Source organism: Vitis riparia, chromosome 7 (genome assembly GCF_004353265.1).
Source record: "Vitis riparia cultivar Riparia Gloire de Montpellier isolate 1030 chromosome 7, EGFV_Vit.rip_1.0, whole genome shotgun sequence".
NCBI lineage: Eukaryota > Viridiplantae > Streptophyta > Magnoliopsida > Vitales > Vitaceae > Vitis > Vitis riparia.
This window is the reverse complement of record NC_048437.1, coordinates 10,307,933-10,329,073: the sequence shown is the minus strand read 5'-3', so window position 1 is coordinate 10,329,073 and position 21,141 is coordinate 10,307,933. Positions and strand designations below refer to the sequence as shown.

Below are 21,141 nucleotides of genomic sequence, written 5' to 3'. Positions count from 1 at the left end.
TTCATCTGGATCTCTCCCTATTAGAGGTTCTTTTTGTTTACACAATCAAGAGAGCCGAAAATGAATATTCATCATGTCCGCTCACATCCCATCTCTCCAGTTGGTGACGAGGCTTCCAGATTCCAACAAAGGCGGGCCAGGGGGCACATCCTCGTTTTGGGTCCTTGGGCTGGCTTACTCGAGAGTCCGGACCGAGAATTTCACCCGCACCGCTCATTGCAAATTCCTGGTAGAATAGGTTGTAGTTTCCTCTGCTTGTTGCTTATAACTCACTGACTGCAGACTTGTCATTGACATTTTTGTTTTGCATGGTGTAGACAAGAAGAGAAGAGGTTGGCTTGTAAAATGGGTAGAGAAAGCCTCCTATGATCGTCTCAATAAGTTGTTTGTGATATCTGCAAACAAGCGAAACTATCAGACCCTTTTGACAGATCGGAATCTGCTGTCAGTGGTCCGGTAGCCTTGATTGTACATCCTCTGTATCCTTCCTCTTCCACTCCCGAAGGTCCTAGTGCCTGGCGAGCACCACGTGCTGAAGGACCTCCCTTTCTATGAGGTCGCACATGTTGTAGACCCAAAGGCACGCCAAGTCCGGCTAGACCAAAGAGAGAAAAAACGTGAGAAGAAGATGCTAAGGCAAGCTCCATACGGAAATCGTCCGACCACCCGTTCCACTGTCTGTCCCACGACCAAGAAGAAGAAACCGGCCACTCAACCCACTAAGCAGGTGTCGGCTCCGCCACTAGCATCTCTGTTTGCCTCAGCTCCTTCTTCATCTTCTTCTATGGCCATCACTGAGCAGGATTCAGCGGTTGACACGCCTTCCATGGGAATGAAGCTAGAGATGGAGATTGAACCTATAATGCTCCGCATCATCTATGAGGTAGAGGAAGAGGAAGACATGGTGGCAAACTTAAGAGCAAGCTTTAAGGAGAGGCAACACAAGCGCCTCTCCGAGTCTATCGCAGTCGCTCCTCCTTACGCCAAGAAATCTTGTATGGAGGTACCCCGCTCGGAGCCCATTCTGAACATTCCACCGATGCTAAAGCCTTAGGCTGATGCTACAAGGACCAATCGTGTGCTGGCCGCGAGGCCTCCCGTTGGAAAAAATGTCAGTTCAGAGCGAGGCATGGCCTCTATTGGTCCAGCTCCACTCAAGTGACGACCCTATTGAGTGCGAGACCTCTATTCCTCCACGTGCTCAGGCACCTCACACTTTCAACGGGGAGGAGATGACTGAACTACTGAAGCAGGTCCCTTACTTTACTGAGACTAAGGCTCTTGTGACCCACATGGGAGACTTTTTTTCGGCCACCAAACGGGTCACGGTGGATCTAAACGGTGATCCCCTCATTTCCTTTGTAGCCCGACTTTCATTCAGCACCCCAGAATCCGTCGTCTCCGTATCCAGCCTATGCAAGATTATACAACTCCTGAAATGGTGGAAGTGGTAAGTCTTACCCCTCTTTAGTTTATGGTTTCTTAGCCCTTGATCACTTGACACCTTTCTTACTGTTGTTTCAAGTAGTAGTCGACTCCCGCAATTTGGTGTAGCAACTTGCTCTACTCTTCAAGCAATTGAAGGTTGCTGAGGCTATGAGAGCGATCATTACGAACGATAGTGAAGAACTCCGCTCCAATCTAAAACTAGCAGAAAGCGAGCTTGTTGCTACTCGAAAGGCTGTTGACGAGGTAGTCGAGTCATTGAGTATGACAGAAGGGGAGAGAGAGGCGACCAATGTTGAGGCATGTCAATTGAGAAAGGGAAGACGGTTGAGGCCAAGTGCAAGGAAACCAAACAGGAGGATGAGCGACTAAGAAATGAGGTGGAATAACTCCAGGTGGGGTTTGCTACTCAAAAGGAGAAACTGGAGGGCGAGTACCAGAAGCAAGTAGATAACATGTTTTTCTTCGGCTACCGATGCTGCATGAAGAAACATGGCATCACTTAGGATACCCTCAACTATCCTTCAGATGACGAGGAGACAACAACCAGCGATCCTACTTGGGAAGGCGGAGACACAGCTACAATCAGCCCTTCTGGTGGGCAGACATGATATATTTGTACTCTTCCTTTAATTTTCCTGGCCAAAGATGGCCTTGTACTAAACAGTTTAATTTTTAATACATACTTGTTTTTTTCTATTTTTCCCGTATATTTCACTTTTCACAAGCCGAACTTACTGATCGTATTGTTTCAAGTTGGATATATTCCAGAGGTGAAGCAAGGACACTACATTTAGTGTTTGCAGATGGTATGCCCTAGAGTCCCTAACCTTAGTCACTACATAGGGTCCTTCCCAGTTTGCCTGGAGTTTCTCAACCCCTCTTTCAGCCGTGTTCTCAAAGACTCTTCTAAGGACTAAGGTTTTGGTTCTGAAAACGCATGGTCGGGCCTCTTTATTGTAATGGGTAATAGCTCTCTGTTGATAAGATGTCATCTGGATGGTCACGTTCCCTTTCACCTCGTCTGCCCAGTCTAAGTGTTTTTCAAGTTCTTGATTTTCATTCATTTGGCCTTGGATGACTATTTTGGTTATGGGCATGCCTATCTCAGTTGGAATGATTGCTTCCATCCCATAGGCAAGGGCAAAATGAGTGGTTCTAGTAGGCCAGCTGGGGGTTGTTCGGTATGCCCATAGAACCCCGAGTAGCTCGTCTACCCACTTTCCTTTGGCCTCTTCCAACCTTTTCTTTAGTGTAGTGAGTAGGGTTTTGTTTGTTGCTTATGCTTGTCCATTACTCTAGGGATAACGGGATGTGGAATATAGATTCTTGATCTTTACCTTCGAACAGAAGGTGCTCAAGGCAATGCTATCAAATTGTGGCCCATTATCTACTACAATTGATAGTGGGATCCCAAACTGGCAAACAATGTTTTTCCATAGGAATTTGGAGACGTCTTTATCTTTGATGCTCACATAGGCTTCTGCTTCTACCCACTTGCTGAAGTAGTCAGTGACTACGAGCAGAAATTTCTTTTATGCGGCTGCAACATGTAAGGAGCCGACTATATCCATCTCTTATAATGCGAACGACCAAGGACCCATGATTGGATTGAGGACTTCATATGGTATTCAAGGAATAAGAGCGTACTTCTGGCACTAGTCACACTTTCTAACATAGTTTTCAGCGTCTTGCCTCATAGTGGGCCAATAGTACCTCTGCATGTGAGTGCGATGTGCTAAGGTACATTCGCTTGCATGATTGTCGCATATGCCCTCGTGGAGCTCGGCTAGGATGTATTGTGTTTTTGGATCACTCAAACACTTTGAGGTACAACCCCTCAAAAGATCGCTTATAGAGGTTGTCTCCAATTAGAGTGAAGCGGAAGGCCTACACCCAGATCTTGTGCGCCTGTTTTTCATCTCCGACTAGTTCCCCTATCCGAAGGTATTTCCCAATTTCGTGTGTCCAGTCAATGTTCGTCTCAACAATACTATATACGGATGCTGTCACGATTAAGGATGTGGCCCGGAAGTAGATGGACAGTAGCACTGCCTTCTTTATAGGGAGAGTTGCAACCATTTCGGCCAGTGCATCAGCCTTTGAGTTCTCTATCTGGAGTACTCTCTCTACTGCCCATTCGCCTAGTTTTGCTAAGTTATCTTGTACTAGCTCAGGATAGCAAGCCATGCGCTCGTCCTTGGCTTCATATTCTTTCTGGATTTGCTCGGTGACTAGTTGAGAATCACTGCATATTTTCAATTTAACTATTGCCAAAGTAAGGGCAAGGTCCAATCTGGCCAAGATTGGCTCATACTCAACTTCATTGTTAGAGTCAAGAAAGCCGAGTCGAATAGCTTGTTCTAGCAGCTCCTCGGTTGGTGACTATAAAATTAGGCCTACCCTTGAACTGGAGACTCTGGATGCTCCATTCACGTGAAGTACCCACCACTCTTTCTCAAAGGAGTCTGTTATGAGGGATAGTTTTTTAGAAAGTTCAACTATATAGCCAGCCATGACTTGTCCCTTCAATGTCAGTCTAGGCTAATATTTGATTTCGTATTCACTCAACTCTATGGCCCACCTTAGCATTCTCCCTGATAGATATGGTTTATGTAAAATGCTTATGAGCGATTGAATCATGAGTACAGTCACTTAGTGGGCTTGAAAGCATAGGTGGGGCTTATGGGCGGCACTTTTCAAGGCCAAGGTCGTCTACTCCATTTTGGAGTACTAGGTTTTTACATCGACCATTGCTTTACTTACGTAGTAGACGGGCCTCTATTCTTTTTTTTTTTATGTGACGAAACAGAACAACACTGACCGCATAGTCAAACACAGCTAAATACATGTAGACTTGTTCACCAGGTTGATGGCTACTCAGAATGGGTGGCTGGGCAAGATAGCATTTGACTTCATCAAATGCTCATTCACATTCATCCGTCTAACCGGTCACGTTTGGCCCTTTTAGTGTGAGGAAGAAAGACTTTAACTTATCTGTGAAACGGGCTATGAAACGTCTCAATGCAACTAGGCGACCCGTGAGGCATTGCAACTCTTTCTTGCTATCCAGAGCAGGTGTCTCAAGGATGACTTTTATTTGATCCAGATTGACTTCAATTCCCCTTTGTATTACCATAAACTCTGGAAATTTACCTGTGTTGACACCAAATACGCACTTAGCCGAGTTAAGCTTCATGTTGTACACCCTCATCAAGAGGAATGTTTCCACCAAGTGTTGGGCGTGTTCGCTCTGGGTTTTGCTTTTTACCACAATATCATCGATATAGACTTATACGGTTCGACCGATCAGAGGTTTGAAGATCTTTGTCATCAGCCTTTGATAAGTGGCTCCAGCATTCTTGAGCTCAAATGGCATGACCTTCTAGCAGTAAAGTCTGCACGGTGTTACGAAGGTTGTCTTCTCTTCGTCTGGTTGGAACATGGGGATTTAGTGATATTCGGATAATGCATCTATGAAGGAGAGCATTTCGTGTCCGACAGTGGAGTCAACTATCCAATCTAGTTAGAGCAACAGAAAGCTATTCTTTGGGCAAACGTCATTTAGATTGGTGTAATCAACACAGACTTGCCATTTTCCTCATTTCTTTGGAACAACCACCACGTTCGCCAACCCATCCAGATACTCGACTTCCCTGATAAACCCAATTTTCAGCAATTTGTCCACCTCGGACTAGATGATCCTTTACCTGTCTGGGTGGAAACGTCGAACTTTCTGGCAGACGAGTCGTGAGGAAGGTATGATGTTGAGCCGATGTGAGACTATAGACGGATGGACTTGGGGCATGTTAGAGTGAGTCCATGCGAAAACGTCTTTATAATGTTGAAGCATGTTTTCGAGTACTTTTAACTCATCTGGTACAAGGAGGAAGCTGGCATAAGTAACACGATCACTACTGTCTAAAAAATGCAAAGGTTGGAATGGGTCAATTGTAGAATGATTTTTTTCCACTGGGTTCTATAATTTCTATTGTTCATCGATATTCAATGGTTCCGGGGGTGGCTTACTACTACTTGGAAGTCCGGGCTCAAGCGCCACTTGATAGCACTAGCATGCGACCAGATGATTGCCAAAAAGGTCGATTTATCCGTCCTCGGTGAGGTGGCTCACCATCTTATGATACATAGAGGGAATGACCTTCATGCTGTGAAGTCAAACGCGTCCCATGATGGCATTGAAAGGGGATAAATCTTCTACTACTAAGAATCACATGTTCTAGGTGACTGGACCAGCCTGTATGGCCAATACGACATCTCCTAAGGAAGTTTTCGAGGCTCCATTGAATCTAGATAGTATCCGCCCAGGGTTCTCCAGGGCAGACGGTAGGAGTCCTATTTGTCTGTAAGCCAACATCTGCAAGAGATCAACTAAATTGCCCGGATCGATCAAAACTCTTCTTACATCAAACCCACTTATCCCTAGTGTTAGGATTATGGCGTTTTTGTGTGGCTGTAGGACCTGGTTAGGGTTTATTGGAGAGAAAGTGATTATCTCGTCCACTGGGCGTGCACCCCACCCAACAAGCTATGTTGGATGGAGCTGACCTGCTTCCTAATGGAGGCCACTCGGAGCAATCTTTGTCTTTTCTATTTGGAATTATATTTCTCATCAACGGGGCCTCCGTGAATGTAGTTGATGACAACTCTAGGAGTTGCTGAAGTTGTGGGGGCTTGGGTGGCCAAATCCCAAGTCGTTTCCCTTTGTCCTTTGGATGTGCGCACGTATTGTTTCAGGTGCCCAGCCCTAATTAGCCTTTCAACTAAGTAGTGGAGACTTCTACATTGTTCCATGGTCTGGCCATGATCTTTGCGATAAACACACTTTCGACTCCTATCCCATTTCGCCAAATCTGTCTTAATTGGCTCCAGCCATCTAAAATCGGACAGATCACGAATCATGGGGAGGAGTTTGTCGTATGAGATATTGAGGAGGGTTAGGCCAACTTGGCTTGGTTGCTGTCGGTCATCCCGCCCCTTTCCGACTTGCCTCAGTTGGTTTGAGGGCTTAGAACTTCCGACATGGTCGATTCGAGTGGGTCGATTGGTGACCAGGACCTATTGTGTAGTCTTGTAGACGTCGTCTTCAAGCATGGAGTACTTGTTTGCTCGTTTGAACAGATCATCCATTGTTGTTGACAACTTCTTAGTAAGAGACTTGAAGAATGGTGTGCCCGGATATATGTTTCTTTAAAGATTTGTAGGATGACATCCATGCTACAAGACTCCACTTGGAGCACGACATGTCCAAACCATTTCACAAACTCTCTCTAGGATTCATTTTCTTGCATTTTAATATTTTGTAGAGTACTTATGTTCTGCTTGTGGCATGCTAAGCACGGGTAGTGTCCCACAAAGGCTTCCGACAGATCCTGAAACTTGTTCACGGAGTTCTTTGAGAGGCAGTGGAACCACAAGAGAGCTTGGTCGTGTAGGCTGGCTGGAAAAACCTTGCATAACAACGCGTCATTCCCTATGTCAAGGGTCATGAGCTGCCTGTAGTGCATGATATGGTCAAACGGATCACTTGTTCCGTCGTATGTCATGAATTTCAGCACCATGAACCCCTTGAGGGCTCGTAGTTGATGATGTGAGGGCTAAAAGGCGTGAAGAGTGTGTTGTCCAGCGTGTTGTCCAGTCTTTGGTTGATAGAGCCGGGTGGACCTCTATCTACGAGAACTCCTATTTGTTGTCATACTAGGAGATGGAAAGGCCACTTCAGCATGATAGCTGCAGTTAAGGGACCAGGATAGAGCTCCTAGGCTGTTGCTACATGTGGTATTTCCTCTATACCAGGTGCCTGGGGTCCTAGCCGGGCCCACATCTCGTCAAATAGTTGCGACCTCCTGTTGCACTTCCTTTTTGTTGACACATGGGTAGAGTCAGAACTTTCGTCTAACAACGCTTGACAAGTTGGTGGAAACTTTTCATTATATCGTGTCTCTTGACTGCCAGATGGGAACTTTGCTTTCCTGGGGAAGGACACCTTGTCATTTTGTTTGGAATTTTTTCGTTGGCTTTTAAGTTATCGGTTGTGAGAGGGGCTTCATGATGATACTTAGGTGCACAACACATGATTATCTTCTTTAAGTCTCCTTGTTTCGCTAAGCAAAGATTGCACTTGTCACTTATTCTCTTGTCAGCGTCTTTCCATGTTTTCATGCCAATTGAAGTAACCTTCATTACCCATGGCTGATGATCGGCTCCTTGAAGGCGTTGACATCCTTAAACGTTCCCATAGACAACGCCCATGTTAATGCGAGGTCAATTAAGTTCAGATCCGCCTTGTGTTGTGCCTCTCAAAGCTTCTACCCAACAACGAGGAACTGGGTAAGCTTCTTCCCTACACAAAGGATGTTCGAATAGGTGGTCTAAGCACGCCCCTTCAAAGGTTAAGTTAGACACAAGTAAGTCAGACCTTTTCAATGAGAGAATGAATAGGTCAGCTTAAGCATGCGTACCTGGGTTATGCTTTAGGAAGGCTTTTTATAATGCTCAAGAGAAAGCCACTGTAGTGTTGAATCGGCACTTGGACCTTCTTTATAATGATGGTTGTTGCCCTGCAGGGAGTAGGGAAATCATTATAATTTTAGGCGACTAGCAGGTGCCATCAAAAATTGTATCATGATGTAGTTGCCCGTCATTTCAACTTGCTAGAGGTATGGGGCAGTGTGTGATAATCCATTTACATGGACATAAGAATTGAGGAAGATCTCATCAGCCACTTTCATGTCAAATGGAAATGATTACACGTAGCAAGAGGGACTTGAAGGCTGGCTGAAAGACATTGCCCGCTTAGGGAGCCTAGTGCCATTTGTCACATGCCTGTGTGGTCCAGTTAGAAGGCTCTGGACACTATGACAATTATCCAAGCAGTACTGAAGGGAATGACATGTGAATTGACACATGGAGGGGAGTCCCCACAAGAAGGATGGTCTTGGGTTTGTTCTTGGGGAATGCACTAGCATATATGTATGCACAATGTGGAAAATGTGAGGTTGTTAACACTTCATCCATTTGCTTTCCTGGGGACACAAATGTTGGTCTAGTAGCTAAGATATTAGGATGAGTCTCTCTTCGACCACTATTAAAATTGCTTCAATTGTATCTCCTGGAACTGTGCCCTATGCTGGAATCCATTCAAAAGTGCCTTTGGCCAAAGCTGTGCAAGCTGGATCAGTGGACACTGTACGAGCTATGTTATCAGTTGATTGCATTTTGAAAGATTCTCAAGGATGACACAACATTGGATGCAACTGACATTGACAAAGGTGGAACATTAGATTATGGGGAATTCCTTACTACTATTGGGCACTTGAATAAGTTAGTGAAGAAGTTGATTCAATGAGCTTGACTACTGAGACTACTAATGGTGCTACCAAGAAATTCATTTGTGATGGAAATTCTGACATAATGCCCAACAATTGCCTGGATGGTGATTTTTGTAGAAAATGATTATGTTTCAAGATAGGACTTGGAAACCAATCAACTGGAGAGATCTCTTTGGACCTTTTCAATTGCAAGAAGACATTATCTCTGGATCTAAGTGCAAACACGCTTATGGGTTCAATTCCAATATCTATATCACAGTTGAAATTAACTGATAATCTAGTACTATCCTATAACTGTTTCCCCTGGTCTAATTCTTAAAGAGATTTGCTCTGGATTTCAAAAAGACAACAAGCTTGCTAGTGGCATCATGAGATTTCAAATGTGGTGATCTTATCCTTGGCTATGGGGCTCCGCTTACTATGCTAGCACAGTTGAACTAGCGTGCAAAGCTATATATGCTCAGGAATGCTACTTGTGCACTTTCAAATTTCTACAAGGGCAAGCTACAACTTCCTTTTGATCAGACAAAGCCTGCTTTTTCTGGAAGAGCAATCATCATACATGGTTTCATGTAACCATTCTTACTTAGATGACAAGTCAAATATCAGTGGAAGTGGTGCATGATCCCTCCAACATATCAATTCATACAATTTCTAGTGTGGGAAGATTTGTTGGCAGGAATCATAGTCCTAAACAGTTGTTATTGCATCTCCAAGAACCCCACTGCTTGAAATTCTTGTGGCCAAAGATTCCGATGAAAAGCGCCACGAGAACTTTTCCAAAAACTTTCATGAAAGTTGCACCTGTTTCGTTGAATATGCAGAAATTGATTATTTGAGGGGTCTTACAGAAAATCTCAGGTTGGTCAGTAGGCATCTATTGGTATGGGAGATTGTGCCCTGTATCTATATGATAAGATGCTTTAGCTTGCTTTAAGTCATCAATTTTCATCAGACATGGAGAAGGAATTCAGAATTATTCGTACTAGTTCAGATCGTCCTCATAGGGGTTTACACAAATGAAAGTTGATGCTAGGGAATGTCCGTCTATAGCTTTGTTGTGCCAAGTTTGAGTTCTTTGTCCACAACCCATTTCCTTAATTGGAAATATACAGAACCCCATCAACTAGAGAAGAAATTCTTCGGGAAGATTGTTGAAGTAGACAAAGAAGTACCTCTTTCAAAAAGCAACAGCACAGGGAATTCAATTTGGAATAGGCCTAATCATGCCACTTTCACTACAGCGTTAGCGGCTTGTGCCCATCCCTGGATGGTCAACAGAGCTAGGAATGTATTTAATGAGATGTTTCTAAAATAAGGCATTCAGCTCTCTCGTGAACATTATGTTTGCATGGTAGGAGTTCTGAGTTGGAATGATCTCTGAAGCAACAGAATTCATTTCTAAAATGTCAATTGAACCAAATGCCAAAATCTAGGGTGCACTGCTCAATGGGGTTTCAGTTTCTGGTGATGCCGAACTTGGGAAGTTTGTTTGTGATCATTTGTTCAAGATGGAGCCTGAAAACACAGATAATAATGTCATTATGGCAAATTTATACTAACGACCTGATTATGGAAGAATTGTGGAGATTCTGCACAACAGATTGTTGAGATTTGATAAAAAGAATTGGAAAGCCTCTTATAATTCCCTGAACCTGCTTAGAGTATTTGCTGACTCATGGACCAGAGAGTGTTGCACACGAGTTTCAGAGCGAGAAAGATGTAAAGGAGAAATGTGGAAGACAATCATGTGATCATTAATCGCGTCCAACTTATTGATGAATCTTGGTAAGTTAGAGGAAAGAGAAGCTGTTTGGGATATTTGTGAAACCAACAATCAGATTCGAATTCAAGGTGTTGATGGATCGGAAGAATATTTTCAAAGTTCCTCTATTAGCAATATTTTTGGAACAGAGTAGGACCCACTAGCAGAAAAGGCAGTTTGAAGATAGGATTGAACATTAGTGATGGTATCATGCAAAGAGAGCGGTAACAGGGAAATACCTCAGAAGTTCATGGCCTTGGTGACAAAGTGTCTGATACGCAAATAGAACACACTCTTATCCCATTGAAATCGGCCTACACGGATCAGGAATCAGTTGGAATCTTCTTGGAGCTGTTTTAAAGGCCAAATCTGAAAGCTTTCATAACTAGTGGTGGTTTGATCCTTCCTCAGTAGATAAGCAACACAAGGACAGTAGTCACAACTGCCATCATAGCAGTAATTGATGAAACTTCAGCCGAATGGAGAACTCATTGTTGATGTTGTTCAGAAAGAGAGGCCGAAATGGATATTCCTAACTCATTGTTGATCTCCACTCTATTAGTTCTGATGCTCTTGATGACGCACTCAAGTATGTTTTGGCAGAGGCAGAAAAGATTAAGAACATGGCTAGTTGCGAGGATGGTGTTCAAGTGGATTGTTTTAATGTAAAATCCGGTGCAAACTATTAGAATGAACTAGTGACTGCAGTTTATGCATAGCTGCTATGTTGGAACTTGCTCGGGAGATTTCTTAAGGGGCTCATGGATTCAAGAATGTTGTTATATTTTTATTTAGTACTGGTGAAAAGGTTCCCCAAAAGGTTTCAAGCTGCTTTCACAACTTGAAATGCTTGACTTGCATGGGAGTATGCTCAATGTTCATGTGGATGAAGAATTCTCGCAATTTTCAAGTGCCATTCATGTTAACTTTAGTGGGAATATGCTAGTGAATTCTGGTAGGTGGAAACAATTTTTTTTTTTTAATCCAGTATTTCTCCAACTGTTACACATAAATCTTAGTCATAACCGGTTTATGGGATCACTTGTACTTGCTCTCCCAGTTGCCACCGCAAGTACCTTTTTTACCAGGGGAGTTTTTCGAAGCTTCACCTACTGTAGGGGATTTTAGTGATCAATCATTGTTAGAATCCAGTAGTTCTATTGTTGTTCATGGAGGAGATTCTTTGGGGCACTTTCAAGCTAGCAAATCTGGGCATCTAGATGGCGTGGTGCCTTCATTACGGTGAAAACAGTGAGTTCATTAATCGAGTTCCTTATTTTTCTGCATATGGTTGGCCAGGAAGATGTTCCTGGTATTGATGCTTCATCTTTGGAGAGCAGTTTAAACTCACCTCATCTCCATCACATCATCAGAAAACCAAAAAGGCCTCATAGACACATATAGATGATGCAATCTCATTAGTGAGCCCAGGTGATAACACTTGGCATGCTGACTTGATTCAGTAGAATAATGACTTGTTCTTGCACGACGAAAGGTCAGTCTTTGTGAGAGATTATTTCATAGAATATGACGACTCCTTGATATTTAGATGTGGTGGAAATTGGCATATCACAGTGCAAGCTTTTGATTGAAGTTCATGAGAAAAAGAAGCTACATCTCATGCTAAATGCAGCCAAGTCCTAGGAAATCAGCCCATGTCTTCAAGGAGAAGCAAGCCTACTGGCATACAGTAAGAACCAACAGTAAGTTCCTAGTATAGAAAGCCCACAACTGAGAATTGATTCTGCACAATTTCCATAATAGAACTATGATGAACTCTAGTATGTATCCCAAAATCACTCGGAACAACTCATTGAGAAATTGAGCGGAAAGAGCTTTAGTCAAGATATTAGCAACTTGGTCTTCAGATGGAAGAAATCGAACATTAACAGTTTCCTGCAAGACTTGTTCACGAATAAAATGACAATCAATTTCCACATGTTTAGCCCAAGAATGAAGAACAGGATTTGCAGCCAAATAAGTAGTGTTGAGATTATCACAGTAAAGAAATAGGGGACTGAAACAGGGGAACAAAGAGTTCTTTAAGTAGGGATTAGATCCAAGTGAGTTCAGCCGCTACGTTGGCCAAGCCCTTATACTCAGATTCGGTATTAGAGTGAGAAACCACCTTTTGTTTAGAAGTTGACCAAGAGACCAGATTACCACCAAAAAATATACAGTAGCCACTGGTGCTACGTCTATCATCAGGGCAAGATGCCCAACAATGAACCTTTGAGATAATGAAGAACACACTTCACAACTTGAAGATGAGTAGAGATTGGAGCATGCATAAATTGGCAAAGCTTATTAACAGTATAAGCAATGTCTGGTCTAGTAATTGTGCAATACTAAAAGGCGCCCACAAGACTCTGATACAAGGTGGGACCTTCTAATCTAGTACTATCAGCTATGGAGAGAACAAGGACCAACAACCATTGGGAAAACCATGGACTTTGATTTAGACAAACCAGCACGATGAAGATCATAGATATATCTAGCTTGACTTAAATGCAAAGAAGATCCAGAATTGAATACCTCTATTCCATGAAAAAAGTTGAGAGGACCAAGATCCTTGAGAGTAAAACAAGAGTTTAAGGAGGATATAAGTTGTTCAATGAGCAAGAAATTTGATCCAGTGACAATAATATCACAGACATAAACCAAGACAACAAGCATGGCAAAATTATTACAGTAAACAAACATTGACGTATCTACTTGAGAAATGGAAAAACCCCATTTCACTAAGACATAACTAATTTTGGTGAACCAAGCCTGTGGAGCTTGCTTCAAACCATACAATGCCTTGGTAAGTTTGCAAACAAAGTTGGGCTTAAAAGGATCCACAAAACCTGGGGGTTGTGTCATAAAAACTTGCTCAGATAAATCACCATTAAGAAAGGCATTATGAACATCAAGTTGTCTGATAGACTAGTTTTTACTTAATTCCAAAGAGAAAACCACACGAATAGTAGTAGGTGTAGTAGGTTTAACCACAAGACTGAAGGTTTCAAAGTAATCAAAACTGGGAGTGTGATGAAATCCTTTTGCCACCAAATGTGCCTTGTAACGTTCAATAGTTCCATCAGGTTTAAACTTCAATTTATAAACCCAACGACTTCCAATAATATTCTGATTAGATAGAGGAGGAACCGGGACTCATGTTTCATTCTTCATAAGAGCTTCAAATTCAAGATGCACAGTTTGCTGCCATTCAAGAACTTTAGCAACTTCCTTGAAGGAATTCGATTCACAAGGTGGAGGAAAAATAGTCTTAGTAGGGGACAGAAATATCTTAGGTTTGAAAATGTCATTTTTGGCACGCATTGTCATGGAATGACAAGGAGTAGGAACATGAGAGAAAAGAGGTTGAGTTGTTGGAATAGGTGCAACATCAAAAGAGAAAATTGACACACTAGCATCAGAGACTGGAACCAACTGTGAATGTGGACTAGATAAGGGAGACAAAAGGGAAGATATTGGAAAGGACGATACTGCTAAGGGAATGACACAATGAGGGGGAGGGGGGGGGGGAACATAACAAGAAGGTTGAACTGTAGAAGGCTTAGCAAACAGGAAATCTAGTTCATCAAAAATAACATGTCATGATATATGTATTTTACTAGTGGACATGTTTAAACTAAGATATCCTTTATGCTTAGAACTATAGCCAATAAAGGTGCATTTAATGGATCGATATGCAAATTTATGACGATTAAAAGGACGTAGAAAAAAATAACAAGTGCAACCATAGACACGAAGAAAAGAATAATTTGCTAAACAATGGTCAAGAGTTTTATATGGAGAAGAAAAGTTCAGCACAGAGGAAGGAAGCCCATTAATCAAATATAAGGTAGATTGGAAGGCGAAGAAGCATGAGCAAGCAATGAAAGACCTACTTCAACCACATGTCTATGTTTTCTCTCCACACAACCATTTTGTTGAGAAGTAGACAAACAAGATACTTTATGCAGAATCCCAAATTTACATAAAGTATTAGTAAAGGCTTGAAACTCCCCTCCGCAATCAGTTTGAAGCACTCTAACTTTAGTATCAAATTGAGTCTCAATCATCACTTTAGATTGCAAAAAAAAAAAGATAATTTGATCTTTCGAAGCTAGTAGATACAACCAAGAAAATCTTGTATGGTCATCAATAAAGAGTACAAAGTATCTTGCACCATTAGCACCAACAATAGGGGCAAGACCCCATAGATCAGAATGTACAAGAGCAAAAGGCTGAGAGACTCTGGATTCAAACAAAGTAAAAGGCAAGCGATGGCTCTTTGCCATTTGACAAGGTTCACAAACACTTGTCCAATGTTCTGGGGACAAGCTACAAGCACTCATAACTTTATTGATTATTTTATGTGCAGGATGACCTAACCTGAAATTCCATAAAACCGCCTTATTTGGAAGTTGTAATGTCGATGACATACATGGGACCTCAGTTGCCAGGCTTGTTCTTCCAATAAGTTTATTACCATCAGAATCTTGATATCTCCTATATAATTTTTCATGTACGTGAATATGACTCTATCTTCATTTTTATCCTCAATCAATCTTATCATTTTCGATCAACATCTTATGGAGCCCTTCTTGGGCAAATATTTTTCTATGGAAAAATAGAGCATTTTGTCAAAGTCTTTGCAAATGTTTTTCAGACAATCTTGTGGTTGTTCAAGAATCCTTTCATGCATTATGTTAAGTATCAAGGAAAATCCATACTGGCTTCAAAAGGGGCGCCTCTTTTGATGAATAAATGGAAATATTACCTTATCAACTTATAGCAATGTCATTTTTACGTGTGGTCTCAACCAGTAAGGATCCATATAAACCAATTATCCAAGCATTCCCTCGACTTTCTAGGCTATCTTTCAAGTGTGCGACTAAATCCTTCAGTGGTACAGAGTTCTATCTTTATGACCACTGGATAATCACTTCAAATTTGAATAATTGTGTTTCCTTCTCACCTATTTTATTAGTTAATATTATTATTAGTTCTTTTATTTTTCGTGGCTTTCTAACGTTTTTTTCTTCTTTTCACCAAGCTAATAGAAATGAAGGTTACTTTGTATTATGACATTCAAAATTAGATAAAAACATTAGTGATTATTATTGATGTAGAATTGATTGTACGTGCTCCAAAACTTTGATGTCCTTTATTTCTGTTTGATGTTAAAAGATAAATAAAGTCTCATAACTATCTCTAATCTTCGTTCTAATTTGATCTTTAGAGCATGTTTACTAGTTCTATATAAATAAAGTCATAGGAAAGAGAACCAGATAAGGAAAGAAAATAGACGATAATCAAAATCATGAATTCTTTTAAAGTGTTTACTTATAATATATAGGAAACAAATCAGAATGAAGTTGGTTACCTTTCAAGTGTTTCCTAATCATGGAGGAAATGGAATGAAATGTACACTTCTATCATTTTTTCCCCTCTATTTATTTAACTATATCCCATAAATGAGTAAGGAATTTCTCATTATTTGCATAGTTCATATCTACAAGGTAGTAATAACCTAACAAAGAAATTTAATCATATTATTTTATAATACAAATAAATACTTCATAATACAATATATATATATATATATATATATATATATATATATATATATATATATATATATGCGTTTAGTATCTAGTACATTCTTCATAATGAATGTCTCATCTAACGCTCCTAGACAATGTTATAACAAAAAAAAAAGTGAATAATTGTTAATTGTTTATATACAAATTAAAACCTAATTAAATAACTAAAACAAAACAAAACAAAAGTATACTTTAAGACTTTTCATCAATGTAATCTTTTAGCATTAATTTGGGTTCCATTTATTTAAATGATATCCTATAAATGGAGCAAGGAACCCTCTTTATTTGTATAGTTTGCATTTATGAGATAGTAATAACCTAAATAAATAAATAAATGCATTGTTTTATAATATAGATAAATACTTCAAAGTATGATACATGCGCTTATTGATATTTGGTACATTCATCCTAATACATCCAAAACAAATAATCTCTCCATCGCACAAATCCGAACACATCAACCAAGTCTTCCTAATCCATACTCAACTCCTTATAAATGGTTATTCTCATGACCCCTTCATAGTCTTTGAGTTGCTTCGCTCTTATTACAATTATATTTAAATTAATATTTATAATTGTCATATATTATTTTAATTATATATGATCTCATCTCATTTTTTATTATTTATTATTTATTTTAGTATGAAAGAATCATGTTCTCCACTTTTCTTTTATTATTATGTATTAAATAAATTAAGTAGTGTTACATAAAATAAAAAAAATAAAATAAAAAAGAACGTTTGAGTTAAATGAGACAATACATTTTCATTTTTTATATTCTAAAATTATTGTATCCCGGGATAAAGAGTGCTAACCAACTTTGTGGAGAGGACGTACTTTCTCTTAAGAAAGTACATCCTTGTGACTCGATCAAGCTTTTTTTTAAGGGAGAATTGTGTTTTGGGCCCAGCTGGGCCCAAAAATTAAGAGAAGGTCCATCTAACTGACCTAATTAATGATAAGGATATCAGATGTTAACAGACGAAAATGCCCTTTACATTTCCAACTCAAATGGTTGTAAATTAATGGGTTTCACAGCTGGTAAACTTGAAATGTCATGTCACCAGAGTGAAAATTCTGAATCTTCCTACCCTTTTCTCTCCCTCTGTAAACAACATACGCACAAATGATGCCGACCTTAACTGTCCCCCAATCACTTTCTTCAACAGCTGAGGATTGTGAGCATTTCAGAAAAGCTTTTGTAGGTATTTTATCAATGATCATTCCCAAATCCAAATGATGGGGGTCTGAATTATTTTGCTGAATTATTTGTTGTGTTATGGCCTTCGGATGGATCGCCGTGGACGCCATGATCGTTCTCTCCCAGGCTAGGTTCTGCATCAGCTACCTCATCTTCATTGCCAACAGTCTGGCGTACGTTTCCAACAGCTCGCCCTCGATTCCGATTCTGGGTTTAACTCCCAAATCGCTCTACATCTGGGGTTGCTTTCCGTTTCAACTAGGGTTGAATTCGATTCCCACGCTGACTCACTTAGCTCCCTTGAGTATTTTCGCGGATGTGGTCGAGATCGGAGCCATGGGCGTGGTTATGGTGGAAGATGTATTGATTTTTCTTAAGCAAAGGCCTGCTCTGCGGGCTTTTGGGGGTTTCTCTGTTTTCTTCTATGGTCTGGGCGTTGCTGTCTACGCCTTTGAAGGAATCAGCATGGTCTTGCCATTAGAATCAGAGGCTAAAGACAAAGACAAATTCGGAAAAGTTCTCGCCCTGTCCATGGCCTTCATTTCTGTGATGTACGGAGGGTTCGGCGCTTTGGGCTACTTCGCACTCGGGGAAGAAACCAAAGACATTATCACCACCAATCTGGGACAAGGTCCGCTGAGCATCATGGTTCAGTTGGGTCTCTGTGTGAACCTCTTCTTCACTTTTCCTCTCATGATGAACCCCATCTATGAAGTGATGGAGAGGTAGTTCCGTGATGGCGCCTACTGCCTCTGGCTGAGATGGGTGGCGGTGCTGGGGGTGATCCTAGTGGCTCTGATGGTCCCCAATTTCATAAACTTCTTATCTCTAGTGGGCAGCAGTGTGTGCTGTGTTCTGGCCTTTGTGTTGCCCTCTTTGTTTCATCTGATAGTCTTCAAGGATCAGCTGAGGAAAGGCATGGCCTTGGATGTGGCCATTCTGGTTCTTGGACTGGTTTTTGGAGTCTCTGGAACCTGGTCTTCTCTTTCGGAAATCGTCTTACCTAGTGCCTGATCACACCCATCATGAGTAATACCACAATCAGTACTTGCAATACTGGAAATTATAATATTTTGTGATCAAAATATGAGATTTGGCTTGTTTTTCTATCCATGTTTGGCTCTGAAGAATTGCTTGGATGAGAAAATGGTGAGTACTCTAAAAGTGATCCAAAGTTAGAAGCATTTTGGTCTTCTTCAGAGTTTCCTTGTAAATTATAGACAATTGTTAGGCCTGGTGCCACATGTGATGTTTAAAAAGCTGTTCACTAGTTGAATGGAACCCATCTTTAGGCATTCTTTTTACTGAATAAAATATATGTTTGAATAATAATTTGCCATGCTTAACATATAATCTTATTTTGAATTCTAGCTGGAAAGTTGGAATTAACTTCGAATAGCTTCACATTAATGGACAGATTGTTATTTTTTAATTTGCTTGTATTGTTACAAAAGTATAGGGAACAAATTGAGACTTTAGTTTTTCCTTATTTTATTAACCAAAAGATTGCAAACATGATTAACCTATGCATGAGTAGACATTCAGTAGTGATTGTATGGAATTTATGTCTGTGTACAAGACATTTACACTAAGTGTACAAGGTACTTGTGCTTAATGTACAAGGGTGTACAAATGTACCTATGTTGAAGTATTTGCAATGTTTTAAAATCATTTCCATTTTGAAAGGATGAGGAACATTCCCTCACACACATTCCTTGATCACGCACTCATCCCGTTCAATTTTATTACTTCATATATGTTGATTGGATGACCAACCACAATAATGATGAATAGGAACCTATATTGGGTTTCACTTCCCCCTTTTCCCTTCCCCATTTTCCCTTAGGCATCACATTGGAACATGGTAGCTCACCCATATGCACGCTTTTAGTTTTAGGTATGTCAAATTTTTGCCATTGTATAAGACATTTACACTAAGTGTACAATGCAAATGTGCTAACTGTACAAGTGTGTACAATGCTACCTATGTTGAAGGATTTCAAATGGTTTTGAATAAATTGCTTGCTCATTTTATTTTTCTAAGGGTGACATTCCTCATAGACATTCCTCATTTCCATTTCTACACATTCATTGGATGAGATAGCGCGCTTATGATGACTAAGAACCTCGATCTGGTGTCATTTTTCCCCTTTTCAGTGAGCCATGACATTGGAACGTGGTTAACCTGGCCATATGCACTAGTTCTGTTGTATCTAGGTGGAATTTCTGCAACTGTACAAGGCATTTAAACTAAGTGTACAAGGCCAATGTACTAAAAGTACAAGGGTGTACAAGGGTTTCTATCTTACTTTTTCCAATTGTGGGGAACAATCCTCAAACATGTTGCTTGATAACACTCATTGCATGCATTTTATTTGATGTCTACCATGTTAATTCATTCTATTAGCTTCCCTAGTAATGATGAATATGAATCGAAATTAGGGTAGACATTTTTCTCATTTTCCCTAGTCCATGGTAATGGAAACATTGGTTACCCACCCATATTCACTTGAAAATATGTACCTATTAGGGATTTGGTGACTGGACAAGGCATTTACACTAAGTGTACAAAGCAAATGTGCTAATTGTACAAGTGTGTACAAGGGTGCCTATCTTGAAGGATTTGAAATGCTTTTGAAAAAATTGTTTGCTCATTTATTTTTTCTAAGGGGGACATTCCTCATTTCCCATCATACACATTCATTGGATGAGATAGCGTGCTTATGATGAATAGGAACCTCGATTTGGTGTCATTTTTCCCCAACTCGGTGAGCCATGACATTGGAACGTGGTTAACCCAGCCATATGCACTAGTTATGTTGTATCTAGGTTGAATTTCTGCAACTGTACAAGGCATTTACACTAAGTGTACAAGGCCAATGTACTAAAAGTACAAGGGTGTACAAGGGTGTCTATCTTACTTTTTCCAAACGTGGGGAACAATCCTCACACATGTTGCTTGATAACACACGCACTGCATGCAATTTAATTGATGTCTACCATGTTCATTCATCCTATTAGCTTCCCTAGTAATGATGAATATGAACCGAAATTAGGGTAAACTTTTGTGTCATTTTCTCTAGTCCATGGTAATGGAAACATTGGTTACTCACCCATATTCACTTGAAAATATGTACCTATTAGGGATTTGGTAACTGGACAAGGCATTTACACTAAGTGTACAAAACAAATATGCTAACTATACAAGTGTGTACAAGAGTGCCTATCTTGAAGGATTTGAAATGCTTTTGAAAAAATTGCTTGCTCATTTATTTTTTCTAAGGGGGACATTCCTCATTTCCCATCATACACATTCATTGGATGAGATAGCGCGCTTATGATGAATAGGAACCTCGATTCGGTGTCATTTTTCCCCAACTCGGTGAGCCATGACATTGGAACGTGGTTAACCCAGCCATATGCACTAGTTATGTTGTATCTAGGTTGAATTTCTGCAACTGTACAAGGCATTTACACTAAGTGTACAAGGCCAATGTACTAAAAGTACAAGGGTGTACAAGGGTGTCTATCTTACTTTTTCCAAACGTGGGGAACAATCCTCACACATGTTGCTTGGTAACACACGCACTGCATGCAATTTAATTGATGTCTACCATGTTCATTCATCCTATTAACTTCCCTAGTAATGATGAATATGAATCGAAATTAGGGTAAACATTTTTGTCATTTTCCCTAGTCCATGGTAATGGAAACATTGGTTACCCACCCATATTCACTTGAAAATATATACCTATTAAGGATTTGGTGACTGGACAAGGCATT

General features: G+C 40.5%; 1 pseudogene; it reads left to right on the top strand.

Moving 5' to 3' along the window:
* Positions 1 to 17,436: 17,436 nt before the first annotated feature.
* Positions 17,437 to 18,372, top strand: LOC117918028 (annotated as a pseudogene).
* Positions 18,373 to 21,141: the final 2,769 nt, after the last annotated feature.